General features: G+C 48.4%; 1 protein-coding gene across 7 annotated transcripts in view; it reads right to left on the reverse strand.

The window, feature by feature from the left end:
* Window positions 1-6,585, reverse strand: part of AHCTF1 (AT-hook containing transcription factor 1) — a 71,099-nt gene extending 64,514 nt beyond the window's left edge. For 2 of the 7 annotated variants that reach the window (XM_045587140.1, XM_045587141.1), the window contains exon 1: window positions 6,321-6,584. The gene's annotated coding sequence lies outside the window, so the exon portion shown is untranslated. Of the gene's footprint in view, window positions 1-6,320 lie in introns of all 7 variants that reach the window. The other 5 variants (XM_045587142.1, XM_036453389.2, XM_045587143.1 and 2 more) reach the window with 3 other exon arrangements.
* Window positions 6,586-6,792: the final 207 nt, after the last annotated feature.

A 6,792-nucleotide genomic window follows, 5' to 3' on the forward strand; every position in this document is an offset into this window, starting at 1 on the left:
TCAAGAACACATGCCCGGGTTGTGGGCTCGGTCCCCAGTAGGGGGTGTAGGAGGTAGCCGATCACTCTCATCATTAATGTTTCTATCCCACCCCTCCTCTCTGAAATCAATAAAGATATATATATCTCGCCAGGCAAGCAAAGCTGCAGGAAAAGGACTCATAGTAAGTAGGGAAAAACAGCTAACAGAAACAGACATAAATACGACAGAAGTTAGAATGAGTAGATGAAGAAATTAAATCAGTTATTCTAGCCTTTAGTCCAAGATGATAGAAAAAGGATGAGCATATTAAGGAGAGATTTAGGAGATGTAAAACTTAATCAAATATCTAGAGATGACAAATACATTGAATGGTATTAATAAAAACCCACAACAACAAAAAAAGAATGGTATTAATAGATTAGACATAGGAAGTAGTGGTAATGTTAACACCCACAGTAAATACTGTCTAAAATGAAACAGAGAGAAAGAAGGCTGGGGCCAGGAGGGAAAGAACAGAGCTATGGCACAACCTGGAGTGCCCTGATATTTGTAATGGGGATCTCCAAAAGGAGAGGACAGACATATCTGGAAAACAAATGGCCAAATTTTCCCCTAATTTGATGACAACTAGATTCCCACAAATCCAAAAAGGTCAGTAAACTCATGAGCACAAGAAACATGAAAAAACTCTTTAAGATTTTCTCTTAAAAGTAACACGTCACACAAAGAAACAAAGATAACAATGACAGACTTACTGAAAACAATGTAAGCAAGACAGTGAAACAACATTACCTTCCAAAAGAAAAAGCTTTTATGACATGCCAGCATTGGCAACCTCTAAAAGGTAACTTACAGTTTCCACTCCTCCTCAAGACCCAGGAGGCCCAGGCAGAACACTGTGCTGGCTGTCACATGTAAACACTTTGTTTTCTTGACAAAGCACAGGGATCACAGCACTCCCCTTTTCAAACCCTTCAATGACCCCCTACTGCATATTACAGTTAACACTCCAGCTCTCCGCAACCTGCAAGTCCCAGACTATTTTGCAGCACTGTCCCCTCAAACCACCTAACTTCCTTCAGGAGTTTGCCGCTGCCTAGCACTTCCATGCTTTTATTCCTGCTGTCTCTCCTTTCACCTCCACTATCAAAGCCCATCATTCACAGACTAGATTCCCCAATGAGGTCTAGGTAGATCCACACTTTCATCTCTAAGATCCCCCCTTTCACCTTTGTGTTAGAAATGCTAAACAGTTTTAAAGAATTCATTACTTGTGCTTGCCTGTCTTCTCCACTGTACTGATTTTCTAAAAGGCAAAAATCAGCTCTAGCTGGTTTGGCTCAGTGGATAGAGGACTGGCCTGTGAACTGAAGGGTCCCAGATTCGATTCTAATCAAGGGCATGCGCCTGGGTTGCAGGCTCGCTCCCCAGTGCAGGAGATGGCCAATCCGTGATTCTCTTTCATCACTGATGTTTCTCTCTCCCTCCCTCTCCCTTTCTTTCTGAAATCAATACAAATCTTTTTAAAAGGCAAAAATCGTATCTTATTCCTGTGAATTCCAGAGGGTCACAATGACTTGCAACTAATAGGTACTACATATGTAGTAAATTAGAATAGCAAGACACTAGCAGGGACAGGAATAAACATGTTAAAACAATAAATTCCAATTTATTTAAAACACACACACACTCAATATTCTTAAAACCCATCAACAACCAATTTAAAAATGGCCCAAGACCTTAAACAGATACTTCAATAAAGAAGACATATAGGCAGCAAATAAGCACATGAAAAGATGCTGCACATCACATGTCATGAGGGAAACACAAATTAAAACATTGAGAAGTCACAGATGCTACTGTCCAGGCCCACCTCTGGCGAGCAGCCTCTATCATATGCAGAAACAGAAGCACCTGCAGGTTGAAGCTTAAAAGACTAAAGCCCTGGAATAAATTAAAGGGGCTGGCAGTGGACTTTGAAAATACTCACACAAAAACCATCACCTTAAGATGTTGAGTGTGATCTTCATGATAAAATCTCTGTAAGCGGGAAGTCAAAGCCTGGCCTCTGAGGCCAAGAGGGACCCTCAGGAGAAGGCATTGCCCACTGTCTGCGCGGGAGACACAGAGCTGCTTTGCCTCAAGAAGGGAGAGGATTCCACTCCTGCAGTTTGTGCTCTCCGGGTGGTGCCAGGAGGATCAGCATGGCCTCTGTTGCTAACTGCCAACTAATGTCTATGTAGTAATCCCCCGCCCCCAAAGGAGCCTCATTCAGAGTTCCTTGAACTTTATCTTTGAAAGTAGCCAATTTATTCAAGTGGCAGTGAGTTTATCCCAGAAAATCTTTTTTTTTTTTTTTTACTTTTTAAAAAATATATATTTTATTGATTTCTTACAGAGAGGAAGAGAGAGGGATAGAGAGCTAGAAACATCGATGAGAGAGACATCGATTAGCTGCCTCCTACACACACCCCAATGGGGATGTGCCTGCAACCAAGGTACATGCCCTTGACCAGAATCGAACCCAGGACCTTTCAGTCCGCAGGCCAATGCTTTATCCGCTGAGCCAAACCGATCTCGGCTATCCCAGAAAATCTTGGGCAGTTAGTGAAATTAGGGTATAACTAAGAATATTCAGAACACCACAGCTTAGTTGATCTGAGTATTATTCCTGTACTGGTTAGATTTAGTGATTATAAATGGAAGGAAATTAGCCTATATATATATATATATATATATACACACACACACACACACACACGCACATTCTTTTGTATAAAACAGGTGCTCAGACTAGAAAACATATTTGAGTGGAATTCTTAAGTCAATGTAAAAAAACACTACATACCTGATTTCACCTATTATTTTGGCCAAAATACCAAAAACTGACAACAGCAAAGGCTGTGATGATGTGGAGCCACAGGAATGTTCATTCGTTGCTAGTGGGAATACAAAATGGTACCTCCACTTTGGAAGACAGTTTGGCAGTTTCTTAAAAAATTAAATATATTCTTACCACATAATCCAACAATCACACTCATTGGTCCTTATCCAAAGGACTTGAAAACATGCCTACACAATAACCTGAACACGGATATATTGAACAGTTTTACTCTTAATTATTAAAACCTGGAAACAACCCACATGTCCTTCAGTAAGTGAATGGATAACAGTAGTGTAATCCATACAATATCTGGTCAGTGCTTAAAACAAAAACCTGTCAAACCATGAAAAGACATGGAGGCTGTTTAAATGCATATTACTAAGTGAAAGAAGTCCATCTGAAAAGGCTACATACTGCATGATTCCAACTATATGATATTATGAAAAAGGCAAAACTGTGCAAGCAGTAAAGTGACCAGTAGTTGCCAGGGGTTGGCAGGAGGGAGGATGAACAGGCAGACACAGGATTTGTAGGGCAGTGGAACTACTTGGTACAGTACAGGTGGATACGTGACATCATACACTGTCCAAGCCCACAGAACTACACCAGCAGGAGGACAGCCCCAACGCAGACACAGCCTCTGGATGATGATGATGCACCAATGTGGCTCACCAGCTGTTCTGACGTGGGGGATGCGGATGGTGGGGGAAGATATGCATGAGTGGAAAGCTCTGTACCTTCCGCTCCATTTTGCAGTGAACCCAAAACTGCTCTAAAAAACTCAATACTGGGCCTGACTGGCATGACTCAGTGGTTGAGCATCAACCTATGAATCAGGAGGTCATGGTTCAATTCTAAGTCAGGGCCCGGGCTGGGGTTGAAGACTCCACCCCTAGTGGGGGGCATGCAGGAGGCAGCCAATTGATGATTCTCTCCCATAACTGATGTTTCTCTCACCCTCTTTCCCTCTTCCTTCCTCTCTGAAGTAAATAAAAATGGAAGAAAGAAAAGAAGGGAGGAGGGAGGGAGGGAGGGAGGGAGGAAGAAGGAGGAAGGAAGGAAGAAAGGAAGGAAGAAAGGAAGGAAAAAAGGAAGGAAAAAAGGAAGGAAAAAAGGAAGGAAAAAAGGAAGAAGGAAGGAAGGAAGGAAGGAAGGAAGGAAGGAAGGAAGGAAGGGAAGAAAATCAAGAAGTCCAATATTGGGTCTAACTTATTTTGAAGTACACTACATTGTTTCAGTATTAAGCAAAACAAAATTTGCAAAAATTACTAGGGAAAATAGTAATACAGAGTACCATGTCATCTCTGAATGAAATACACACCATTAAAAGGAGCCCAATTCCACTGCAAAAAATAAAACTAGTTGTCTATAAGTGTTTTGTACAGATTTTTCTTTTTGACTCAAAAAGACAATTATGACTTAAATGTAAACCCCAAAAACCTTTCAGCATTTGATCTTTCAAACAACTCAAACATTTACTATTAATCATCAACTACTTTTTTAAAAAATATATACATTTTATTGATTTTTTACAGAGAGGAAGAGAGAGGGATAGAGAATTAGAAACATCGATGAGACAGAATCATCGATCAGCTGCCTCTTGCACACACCAACCCCCCCTCCCCCAACAAACAAACACACAAACACACACACACACACACACACACACACACACACACACACTGGGGATGTGCCCGCAACCAAGGCAACCAAGGAACGTGCCCTTGACCGGAATTGAACCCGGGACCCTTCAGTCCGTAGACCAACGCTCTATCCAGAGCCAAACCCGTTTCGGCAATCACCAGCTACTTTTAACACACTGTATTGGAAAAGGAATGCGGGGCGAAAAGATCACCTACTTCCTGACCTCAAGAAGTTACATGCTAAAAGAGCAGATAGAAACCCATTAAAATGCCAGGCCACGTAGAGGCTACAATGGAGGCATATATGCTGGGGGGTCCCAGGGAGAAGGGGATGAAGGGAAGTGAAAGAGGGCACAGAAAAGGTGGCATTTACACTAACAAGGATTTGAAGTTTGAGAGCTTGAAAAGGGCAGAGCCGCACTCCAGGCTGAAAGACCTGAGCAAAGGAGCATCAAAGTGCATCTTTAAGGAAACGGGCCGGGGCTGGCGATGATTCCGGAGCAGCTGAAGCCTAAGATCCGGGAACACGGAGGCTGCACAGAGCAGTCTTGTCGCGGAGACCACTGATCGACCCAGACGGCGGTTAGACTTCGCTCCGAACGCGGAGCCCCCCGCGTTCCTTTTAAGCCCCCATGTGACTGTTGTAACATTGCTGTATAAAGACCTTTAAAAAACAGTTTTTAAAAAAACAATCATAACTGTTTTTGCGAACTGGTGACACTTTGGTACTAGGCTATTGAAAAAAAAAAGGGCGTTAAAAAGGAGCGTCCGGAAAGAAATTAACATTAAAAACTCTAACACATCTCACTCCGAGCGGCTCCCAAGCGTTGACCCGGGCTGGGCTTGTCATCCCGGTTTAAATCCTCCGAAATAAGTCAGAACCCACCCTCTCCCTCTTCCCTCCTCGCAGATCCAGCCAATCAAAGCCCGTCCAAGACGGTTCTTAACATCTCCCGGCTCCTTTAGGCTCGTTTGTGAATGACACCGAGACACACTTTATCCTAAGGGACCCAGGCTCTTCCAAACAGGGCTCCAGGTGACTATTAAGAGGGGCGAAAAGAACAGCTACCTAGAATGAATAAAACTCGTTGGCTTTGATCACAAATTAACTTGCTTTCCCCCCTACCCGCCATCCCTACCCCACCCCCCCAAAAAAAAACCCACACCAAACAAAAAAAAACACAAAACACAAAAAAAAGCACAGACACCAGTAACAGAGTAATTGACTTTCCAGCTGGGACCCCCAAGGCGTGGTCCTCCCCTCCGGGTGGGACCCGCACCCAGCGGGCCCTTTGGTCCCGGTCCCGGTCCGGCCCGCCGCGCCGCCTTTTAAACCCGAGTCCCTCCCTCCCGCCGGACTCACCGGAGCCACGCCGCGCAGCCCGCGTCCAGGTAGCCGCCGCCGCCCGCCCCGCCCCGCGGCGGCCCCCGGCGCAGGCCCGCCATGCTCGCCAGCGCCCTGGAGGAGCCGAACAGCCCGGAGACCGTGAGCCACGCCAGCGCCGAATACATGCCGCCCAAGGGCTTCTCCGCCGCCATGTGCCGCGCCGCCGCGCCGCCACACCGCACCACTCCACGCCGCGGTTATGTAACGCGCCCGGAGCGCGCCGCAACCGCCGCCGGCCCGCCGCGCGGCCCGCGAGCCCGGCCGCCGCCGCTCATTGGGCGGCTGGACGCCGGGCCTAGGCCGTGGGCACGCGGGGCCCGCGCGGCGGGAGAAGCCGGCGGCCGCGGGGCCCAGGCCGCGCAGACCCGCCCGCCGCCGCCCGCGGGAGCCGCCGCGGAGCCGCCGCCCGCCCGCCGCTTCCTACCTGAAGGCGGGGGCCCCGCCGCCGCCGCGGCCGCGGGTCCGACGAGGCGCGAGGCGAGGCGAGGCGCGACTCCTCCCGCGCGGCCCGTCACAGCATCTCCCGGGAGACACGGTCGCCACGGCGCGAGGCGCACACCTCGGGCTCAGCGACCGGAACGCCGACGACGCGACTCCGAGTCCTCCGCCGCGCGACTCTGCCGCCGCTGCCGCCGCCTCCGCTCCGGCAGCGCCGGCCCCGCTCTGCGCATTACCCGGGGCAGGCACGCCGGTCCCACACGCCCGGGAGGGGAGGGGACGGGAGGGGAGGGAAGGGGAGAGCCGCGAGGGAGGGCGGAGGGAGGGGGGGAGGAGATCGCGGCGCGGGGACCCGAGTTCTCGCGAGCGTTCCGGCCTCGCGCGCCGCCGGCGCCGCGGGAATTTTTAAACGCCGCGTGAGAGAGAAGGTGGGGTGAGAAAAGGAAGGGAAGGGAAGG

This window comes from Pipistrellus kuhlii, unplaced genomic scaffold (assembly GCF_014108245.1).
Source record: "Pipistrellus kuhlii isolate mPipKuh1 unplaced genomic scaffold, mPipKuh1.p scaffold_m20_p_25, whole genome shotgun sequence".
Taxonomy (NCBI): domain Eukaryota; kingdom Metazoa; phylum Chordata; class Mammalia; order Chiroptera; family Vespertilionidae; genus Pipistrellus; species Pipistrellus kuhlii.